Below are 10,516 nucleotides of genomic sequence, written 5' to 3'. Positions count from 1 at the left end.
AAATGAATTCAATTTTTATGACAGGCCGCTGTTTGGTTAATCAATGCACCCGCGTACAGTTTGGTTTTATAATAAATTCATTAAATCTCTGCATGGAAAACGAATAGCTGCTACATATACTACAGGATATATTGGAGTGATTCATCCGTGCATGTGTGAATATACAGCTTTGTCTTTTCCCGATGCTGAGCTATCCTTGCCTCATTCTGTCCACATCACAAGCTGAAATGAAAGATTTAGCTGCAACTTTCTCAATTTCATCCAGTTCTTGGCATGCATTATTTTGATATGTGTCATTGGCTGCTGTGTTTAATTGGGAGCTGTCTCCACAAATATAAGCCCGGGGAAGAGGGATGGGTTGACAGCAAAACAACATTTCCCACCGGAGAGCAAAAACCTGCCAGTAATAAAAGATGTGATCTGCTCTTTGTGTGTTTTCGCATGACAGTCCATTAGTAGGAAGGGAATATGGGTTCAGGATGGATAGGCAGATCTGTACACTCTGTAATGGTGTTATTAGCATCTAGCGTGTGGACGGGGACAAGAAGCAAGTGAGTGTGTTTGTTTTCTTGTGAGTAGAGCCGGACTACAAGCAAAGCAATAATGAAAACACAATACATGCATATTGTATGTGTTTACTCACTGACCAGCGCAATATGATCAAATACTCCAACCAATTGTGCATGCGTTCACACAATATATCTGCAGACTGAAAGGTGCAGCTCACAATTCTACAGGGTCATCCATATTTCAACATCAAAGGCTTATAAATCCAAATGGATGTGAAGGTCGATGGTGATGAATCAGGAATTCAGTTAATCCACAGTGCAGTGTCCTATAGATACTTCCCACTGTGTATTACAAAGGTCCCAGGAGACCATCAGCAAGCCATTTGATTACTTGCACCATTAAACGCAGCAATATCCTTTTCATAAATTTGAATCCAAAATTAGCATAAGATTGTCCTGCAGTTTAAAAAATAATGATGAAACCAATTTAGATTACCACCTTTGATCCTGCTTATTATGAGTTGTGATGTCTTTTGTGTTTGCTTTCTCTAATACCATTACAAAAATTGCTGTTTATCTCAGAGCACTTTATTTCATTGTAAGTATCTGGTTGACATTGCAATTATGTCAATCAGTTTGATTAGAGCATCATGAAAACACTTTTTATATTATCTGCTCTATAACAGCCACATTAAATCGTGATTGCTGCTTTCTGCTATCAAACTTTTTGGTGCTCTGATTTGAAACAGACCTGAAATTTGAGGGCGCCTTTGGTTGAATATAATGATTTGATCACTATTTTCATCAGCGACGAATCCCAAAAAATGAAAAGATAATTTTTAAACTTCAAATGTAAAAAAGAAAGTAATAAATATGGAGATCACAATTTCCTTGATTTCGAATCTTCGAATTGATTGTTTTGTCTGATCAATCAAAATTCAAACTATGTGATTTACAGTGATATACTGTACACACATTTAAGTTAGCTAGGATCAGCAATCTCCTGCATTTGGGAGGGGTGACCACACGGCCATCTTGTCCAGGCCCAAGCTTTGACACATCACCCACAGTGATGCAAGACAAGAGGTCAGAGTCCAGAGCATGTTCCAGGAAACCGCAGTTGATTTCACTGATAACATTAATGATATCAGTCTATGTGGATTAACTTGTAAAACAACAGAAGCAACTGTACACCAAACTATAGTTAAATTATCCCATAATCAGAAACCATGAAATACCTGAACCACCTGAGATGCCATAAACATATGTCCTATTAAAAGCAGTTCTGAAAACAGAAACAATTGTAGAGCAGCAACCTACAATGTGAAAACCTAACATACATTTAAGAGCTCATTGTTTTTTTTTTTAAATGTGATTTTGAGTAAATGTATTGATCACTTTTTTTTAGTTTACTTTAATGTAAAGCAATGAGTAATGTTCAACAAGTGGGTCATTATTGTGAAATGAACCACAACAGGGTGATGCAGGTCCCTGATGCATACACTTTCAAGGTAACTTGACAATCAAGTCTACCAACACAAGATGTTCATAAAGTAATTGCAAAAAAACTTTTATCAGGAATTAATGATGTACCAGTAGGCTATGTCGGTGAAGGGGTCTTAAATCCTCTGATGGGGTTGATTTCACAATAATGAATCTCTAGCTGTACATTATTCCATTTATTACATCGCTACTTCAAAAAGAAATAAGTATTTGAAAATCGGATAAAATACTGAATTAAAATAGATGTTTTTAATTCCTTATGCAAATTATCTATAATAAGGGCTGCTATGTAAAAGTTGAATATCATAATTGAGCAAGAATTCAGTATTCATCAAAGCTGCAATAATTACCTAAAACCATCAGAAAATCTTCTCAAATTCCACTCAGGCTGAGTAAACTGGAACGCTGTTATATCTGTACACACTGAAGATGGAAAGCAATGATGCAGTTGTCTCAGCATCAGAACTTTATGATTGAAAAAAGACTTTGAAAATACAGCCATGATAGCATCCCAGTGAGAACTCATGGCGGCACGAAATGAAAGGTTAAAGGTTCAAGAAAAGCCAGTAGGAATCATCCTCTGTGAACCAAAACTGCTTGCCAACTTTTATCTTTTAAACTAATCAACCTAGTAGACGCTGAAATAAATCACAAGTAAGAAATTTGACCTGCTGATGGCACAAGAGGAAAAGTCAGGGATCATGAACCTTAAAAGGCTTCATCCTCTGGGCGCCATGAATATCTGCTCCAAAATGCATGGAAATCCATCCCATAGTTGTGAATGTATTTAACTAAAAGGCAAAAATGCCAACACCCTAATGGTCCTATAGGGAAAGTCAAGGAATCCATCCTCTAGGTATATATTTCATGGCATGTAATTCATGGTCATTAAGCAACATATCCTCATACAACAGTTTGATTGATATCTTACAAAACATTGACATACAAGGTACGTATGTTGTACGTATGATATCTTATGAATTAGCGCATGATGGCATTGAACTTAAAGTAAAGTCATGGACTTAACATAAAGTTATGTTAGTTTGGTTTAGGCAAGTAAAGTTATGTAGGATAGGTTTAGGAAAGAAAACACTGAAAATGTACAATAAAATAACTCTGTTTACTTGTTGCAAACAAGACATGAACACCTGCCTCCTGGGGTAAAGTCCTGTGTTGTTTAACTTATCCACTTCCCAACTTCACTCCTTACTCTGAGTTTTGCTATCTATTCTGCTTTCTTTTTTAACCCCATAAGCATGTGATCACAGCCTTCTCAAATACTGTATGTGGGTTATATACAAAATGCTGGCTCATGGTTATACACAAATTCGGGTGCATTACTTTTTGAATGTATACATACAAACAGTACATGAGAACAGCCTGTATTGAGATATTTCAGTCTGGACCAAAGTGCTGGTCTGACCAACCAACCAACATAGCACTCCCTAAAGCAATGCTGCTAGCACAGCTAATAATTTTCATATTGCACTGAGAGCATTTAGGGACCGAAAGTGGCTACATCCTTTAAGGTAATCAGCAATGCAGACTCAGCATAATGTGGAATTCTACCGAGTCCTCACAAGTAAAAGATGAGATGCTCCTTTCACTGTCTCAGCATAACTCATCTTCCCTGGCTGTGCAGTGTCTGCTACTGAGAGGAGTGGAGTACAAGCTTTTCCTTAAGGACGGCTTCTAAAGGACTTGACTGAAGTTGGACTGGCCCCAGCATGAGTTGGTTTGTCTGCTGGATACCGCTGATTCTAAAGTGGGTCTGAAACTGTAAGGAAAATAATTTTTCTTTGAGTTTCATCTAATAGAGGAAAAAGATACGAGACTGTCTTTGGCTACCCAGGTTAAAATTCCAACTGAATTACCTTCTCAGCTGGAATTTTTGAGGTAATTTGGACCATCTGGGGCCATTTCAATCAGTTTAATCAATTTTTAAAAAAGTGTTTCACACACTTACTGACTTGTGCCCTGGTATAGTGCTGGAATTGCAAGGGCCACATTACCATTGATGTTAAAATGGCTGGTTAAAGGTGGTTTTGCTTGACTGTGGAGGATGCTGTGTGATACACAGCACATGGCCCTGTTCCTGAATTGCCAAGGTTCCTTCTAAATTATTTCACTGCCTGGATGACTGACTGAAGTATCCAATTTGCATAGGCAAAATCAAATTACCAGCCTCCCATGGTATTACTAATGCAGCCCAGAGAGGGCTTTAGCATACACAAAAATTGTTTCCTATTCATAGGAAGCATTGCATGGATAACAGCAAGGCTTTGTTGTTGTGTGAGTTCGATAAAGAATTGTTCATGTGCACATATTTGGACAAGAGGCTTGTAAACAGGAGTAATATATGGGAAATATGTTCTGGGGTGTGTTTTGTCTGATTAAAAAAAAACAAAAATACAGCATTTGGAACACAAAAATCTCAATGTAGATGCACACAGGTGGTTCCACTCTTCCCACTCATTGTCCTTGTTTTGCCTCCACACCAGCGGTCCCTCATCAGAAATTAAAACAGCTCACTGAGAGTGTGAAATAAAGATTATGGCCTTGAAAGCCCTGAGCAGCTGGTCCTCCCAGAACCAGCCATATGGACCACTAGGGTTTGTGTTATTTTTGCATTCAGTCCTGTTGAACATGCTAGGGGAAATTAGAGTTCAACCTGCCTGTCTGTCTGTGGATGAGTCCACCGAGCTCTGATCCACAACAGGAATTCATCCTGACCGTAGTCATAGCAACAGGCTAGGTCTAATGTGCTCTGAAATGACCGGGATGCACTTTTATTGAAAACCACCTCCTCACACCTTTGTCTCATGAGACACTATTGATGAGGGAAAGACATCAATATGTGCACAAGTTCACACATATGCTGTTTTAATATGCATGACTGGCACAGGAGGCTGCGCTGCTTCATGTGCTGGTAAAAAAATTCCTAAAGACAGAATTAAAAGGGTTTTTTAAAATACTTTCTTAAATATTAAACCTTAACATTTCCAGACAGTAAATTCCTGTAAAAGGCTTTTGAGGATTGCCTCTTATTATGCTTCCCTCGCCAAAATACATCCAAAGGTTAATAAGAGCATTTTGGAGTCGTTTGACTGGAATCATCAGACCACATGACTAGAGCCATGCTAGTGGCTCTGTGAGGCTGTTCTTACAAACGTGCTTTGAGCTTCATGCTAACTTCAGCATGCTCACAATGACAATTCTGACAAACACCTGTTAAGCAGGTACAATGTTCACCCACCACAGGAGTGAAAGTAGGCTGGTAAAGTCCAGTACACCATACCACAAAATAGGTCTGCCTCCTAAAAGTTGAAGATTCAAATAATCAGTTTTTAGAGTGTACTGGCAAGAACTTCAATGTACTTCCCTGTTAACCATCCATTTTTTTGTGTTTGCTAATTAGCAGTAAACAGAGTAAAGCTGAGACAAGGGAAAAATATGAGTGATTTTATAGCATTTTGTAACATAGTATTGGACAAATTGAAACTATGATCTGATTATGGCGCTAGATGAAAAAAAAAAGTCAAGGATCACCAAACATAATAATTCATCCTGAGGGGACATTGATCTGTGTACAACATTTAATGGCAATCCATCTGATGGTGGTGGAAAGTAAATAAGTTACATTCTCCCTTACCCACGACAGTCTAGATGCCCTTGAGCAAAGGCCCAAACGCTCAGTGGTTAAAGACTTTTCACTCAAGCGTCTGCATGACGAGCTGTATGAATGTAAAGGAGGTGGTTTGCTGGAGAATATCTACTCATCTGGCTGTCCCTGGTTAAATAAAGGTTTAGAGAACAATTGGAGTGAAAAGAATGGAAAAAAAAATCTTAAACTATGTCTTCAAAGAGGAAACTGATTCAGCTTTCTTGACGTGAAAAAACAGACTCTTCATAGCAGAGAGGCTCACCCACCTGCTGTGTTCTTTAATCCTGAGAATCCCAGTATCCCCTGTGTCCTGGGATTGAAGAGTGTACAGGGGATGTAAAGAGCAACAGGGGCAGAGAGGTAGGATGAGGTTGTGTTGCCTCCCAGAGATGGTGAGATGTTGGAAATTCAGTTTGACACTACTAGAAAATAACACAATTTAATTTTGAAATTCCAAGTAAAAAAAAGTTGGACGAGATTTCCAAGATGGAGGCCGCTATTTATCTATCTTGTCAGATGACTTTTTGAGATTTCTGTTTTTTTTACACAAACAGTTACGTCAGCCATGATTTACATGATGTGAACCTCAAAGTCTAAATAACACACGTAGTTTGCAATTTTCCCACATCCTATAAAAATGAATGTGATGGACATTTTTATATCTCAGCTCAAAAACCACTGAGCCCTTTATTGTATGTTATTTAAAAAGCAACACTAAACCTGATAATAGCCTAACAATAAAGCTTAATTACAACGCACTGAGACCAGAAGAAATAAGTTATTTGCAAAAAACACAAAAAATGGGGGTAATACAGCTTATTGAGCTTTTGAGCCATCCTTAATCAGGGGAAATTCCACCTTTGCGACAGCCCCTTTAACTGAAAAGTAAATAAATAGTGGTAACTGACAAATCAGTGCAAGACAAAGTTATGCATTCATTTTAATAAGCGTATGAACTTTAAGTCTTCATGTCTGCACATGTAGCTTGTCATACACCCATATAACACCATTAATTCTGCTTCACAGATTTGTTTTCACCATGTCAACATCATGTAAACAAACACTTTGCATTAACCATGTTTCAATTCATTAAATTAAATTATTAAATTATTTTTTAGTATTACATGTTTAGAAACATTACTGAGGTTAAGAGGCATCACAAAAAACAATGTTTGAATGTTTTCTTTGGATGGTTAAAATCTCAGGCACTCATTCAGATTTTAATTGCAAGGTAACCTTGATAAAGTGAACTCTACTTTTAAAGTCTGAATAGAAATTAATCAAACAGATCAAGGTCTAAACACGACGAACACAAAACATATTTTCAATTGCACCTCTGTGATGATGTTGAAGGCTTGCATAAAGCTCAAATGGAATCCTTGATCCTTGAAAAAAAAAGAGCTTCTTTGGTTTTCTTGATTCCTTGAGCATCCTCAACATGCATAGAAATATACATTCACTAATTCCATTCATTATCTGTAACCACTTATCCTGCGAGGGGTCACGAGGGGGCTATAGCCTATGCCACATGATGTTAGGCAAAAGGCGGGGTATAGGTCAGCAACCTATCACAGAGACAGATCACCATGCTCTCATTCACAACTACAGGCAGTTTCAAGTCACCTATTAACTTAAATTGCAAGTCATTGGACTGTGGGAGGAAACTAGAGAAGCTGGAGAAAACCATTGCTGTCACAGGGAGAACTCCACACAAAAGGGCCCACCCATCCCAGGTTTGAACTGGGGACCCTCTTGCTGTGTGGTGCTAATGCTAACCACTGCTTCACCATGCCACCCATATATAAATATACAAATATAAAATCATGACTGCTTAAATCTGGGTCCATTTGCATAAAATATCTCATGATCGTCCCATTCCAGTTGGCACTGACAGTGACTATGCAAACCAACATGACACTGTAATGTTCCCACGCTACACCATCATCCTTTCCGACATCACAGTCAACATTGCCAGCACAGCTTTAATGGTAATGACAGGCTCTGATGCTAATGATATGTCTCCATCCTGGCCTAACTTTCTGTCTATCCCGTCCGCATGTGGCATGGTTACGTATGTGTGAAGAAGTCACGTATGTAATGACGCAGGCTGCTGTGGCACTGTGCCAGGCATGATAAGGGTAGGGTGATATAGGTGCTTGATGCAAGTACAGCAAATGTGAGAGTGGGCCAGATGTAATGGTGGCATTTACAATTTAGAGTTAATTCATCATTATTTAAAATTATATGTAGACAGCATGTTGATGGGCCTGAGGCACAAATGGCACTTTGGTTCATTCAAGACACTGATGCAAAAGCCATGGTGTTTTATTAAATAAGACTGTCCATGTTCTGTAACTCTCATGATGTCAGAAGATCTTACATAAACACTGTCATCTTACATGACACCCAATGTGAGGGAAAAGAATTCAGCCCACTTCACAGTGTTACATGTTTGCTCAGGTATTTTAAAAGTGTAATAAAAAGCTTCCTCAAACACATAGGCTGGGGTCATTTCCGCTGAAGTTCCCTCGGCTCCGTGTTCCCTAAAAATACCAAACACTTTGAGATGTGTTGTCTTAGTGTTGCTGTCCTAATATAGAACATGATGCTGTACTTTAATGCACCAAGCAGCCTGCGTGTGAAATTCACGTCCTGCTTTCTGACAACACTCATCGTTTTTCTTTTTTGTTTTTTTCAGCTGCTGTGGGCTACAGCTCACAGCCTAGCAAAAGGCCATTAACATGCTCACAGAACAATATCATTCAGCTGTTTTAAAAAAAGGATGACTTTGATTCTGGCTGTGCTTTTTCAAATGTTGAATATTCTGCCAAGGCTACTTTTGAAACGACTTTATTCATGTTGTCTCCACAGCAGTGCCTGCCAAAGACCTAGACATCAAACAGCGGTGGCCTATTGATTAGAGCAGTCTAACTCAGGAAAGCAGGAAAACTGAATTGTTTTTAGAGCGATTTCAACTTATGAGAACCCTGCATTGATGTGTGTGTGTGTGTGTGTGTGTGTGTGTGTGTGTGTGTGTGTTTGTGCGCAAAGCTTGTTTAGGGCTGTCCGTGAGGCTCTGTCTCTTTGAATTGAAATCAGTTACAAATTAAAGTGGCATTTGTCAGTGTAAATACTTTCAAAGTGGCAGGGATGTGTCATATGACAGAGGTAGCCTTCAACAGAAGGCTGTGTTTACTGTTCTGTGTTCATTATCTTTACAGTTAATAGATTATGACATGCTTCTCGAAAAGAAAAGCAACATACTCAATATTTCAAAGTATTTTTTTGACCAAATATGCTGCTACTAATATTGTGACAACATGGTTTGAGTATTAGAGTTTCTCAAAATATTTCCACTATAGTATTTCTGATTAATAATAATCAGTAATGTGGATACAATAACTAAGTGAGTACACAGAAATTGCAGAACGGCTTGGTAAGTTCAGAAAATACTTTACCTCTTTATATAGAGGGGTTGATATCAAAATGTGTTTTAGCCACAGAAAAAAGGCCTAAAAGGCATAAAAAGTTTCATTTCAGTCCCATTGCATAAAAGCCACTAACAGGACTTTCTGATCTGTACACCTGAACGGTGGCAGATGAGAAATGTAGTGCCAAAGGAAAAGGCTGCGTGATGGCAAGGTAAAGCTGTGAAAATGCTGCAAATATAGCATTCACTTAGACTGATACTGATTTTAAAGGTAGACCTTTTTTAAAGCCTACCTAAAACCCCTGTGGAGTGCACACCCTGTCTGTTTCTACAAACTGTAATACACTGACGATACATAAGTACCTCATACAGACCCACTCCAAAAATCCCAAACTACCACTTTTAGGCCCTGTGTCCACCAAGGTGTTTTGAATGGCTGAAGTGATGATGACAAGTGCAGCGTTTTTCCCAAAAGTTAAACATATTTCAACTTTAGGCACTCAGAAAAAAAGCCCATCTGGCAGCATTCAGTGCAAAATCCACGCAGCGCCTTGTTGCACTGTGGGCGTTTGTAACACAGTGTAAATACGGAGTGCTCGAATTGCAAAGCATTAAAAAAAACATCAACCACTTGGCTCAGAAACAAATGCTTTGGTGGACATGGCCCCTAATGTATCTATTTACACGATTCTTGCGATTTTGGGGTTTCTTATTGTAAGTTGCTTTGAATAAAGCACAATATAAATAAACATATTGTATGTAATCCATGCATCCATTCATATTCTCTTTCCATTTATCTTGTCCACAGCTGAAAAAGGTCTGGAGCCTATCCCAGCATGCAGTGGGCGAGAGGCAGGGTACACCTTGGACAGGCTTCCAGTCTGGCACAGGGATAACACATATAAACAGCAAAACGTATTCACATTCACGCCTACGGGCTATTTAGAGTTTCCAGGACACCTAACCTGCATGTCTTTGGACTGTGGGAGGAAAGCGAAGCAGCCAGAGGAAACACAGACACGTGGAGAACATATAAAATCCGCAGAAGAAGGCCTCAGGTCTTTGCTGATGCGAAGCGACAGCACTAACCACTGATCCACCGTGCTGCCCTTAAAACCTTATGCTGCAAAGCATCAGACTGCGTCTGCCTGATGAATGTAGTTGAGAACAATGTATATTTTCCACTGAAATAAAGTAAAGGTCTCACTAAATGGGAATATCATGAGTGAAACAGAAGCGCTTTACACACGTCACCACTTTACACCGTAGGTTCTGCACTTGACAGAAGTGAGGCATGTGTACATGGGGGGGGGGCACAACACTGACTACATGATTAAAGATCACTGAGTCCCCCTTATCGCCTGTAGTCAAGTGTAACCCACCATGTGCTCGAGTGCATGCAGCGGCGTG

This window comes from Plectropomus leopardus, chromosome 11 (genome assembly GCF_008729295.1).
Source record: "Plectropomus leopardus isolate mb chromosome 11, YSFRI_Pleo_2.0, whole genome shotgun sequence".
In the NCBI taxonomy this organism is placed as follows: Eukaryota; Metazoa; Chordata; class Actinopteri; order Perciformes; family Serranidae; genus Plectropomus; species Plectropomus leopardus.
Note: the sequence above shows the minus strand (reverse complement) of the source record.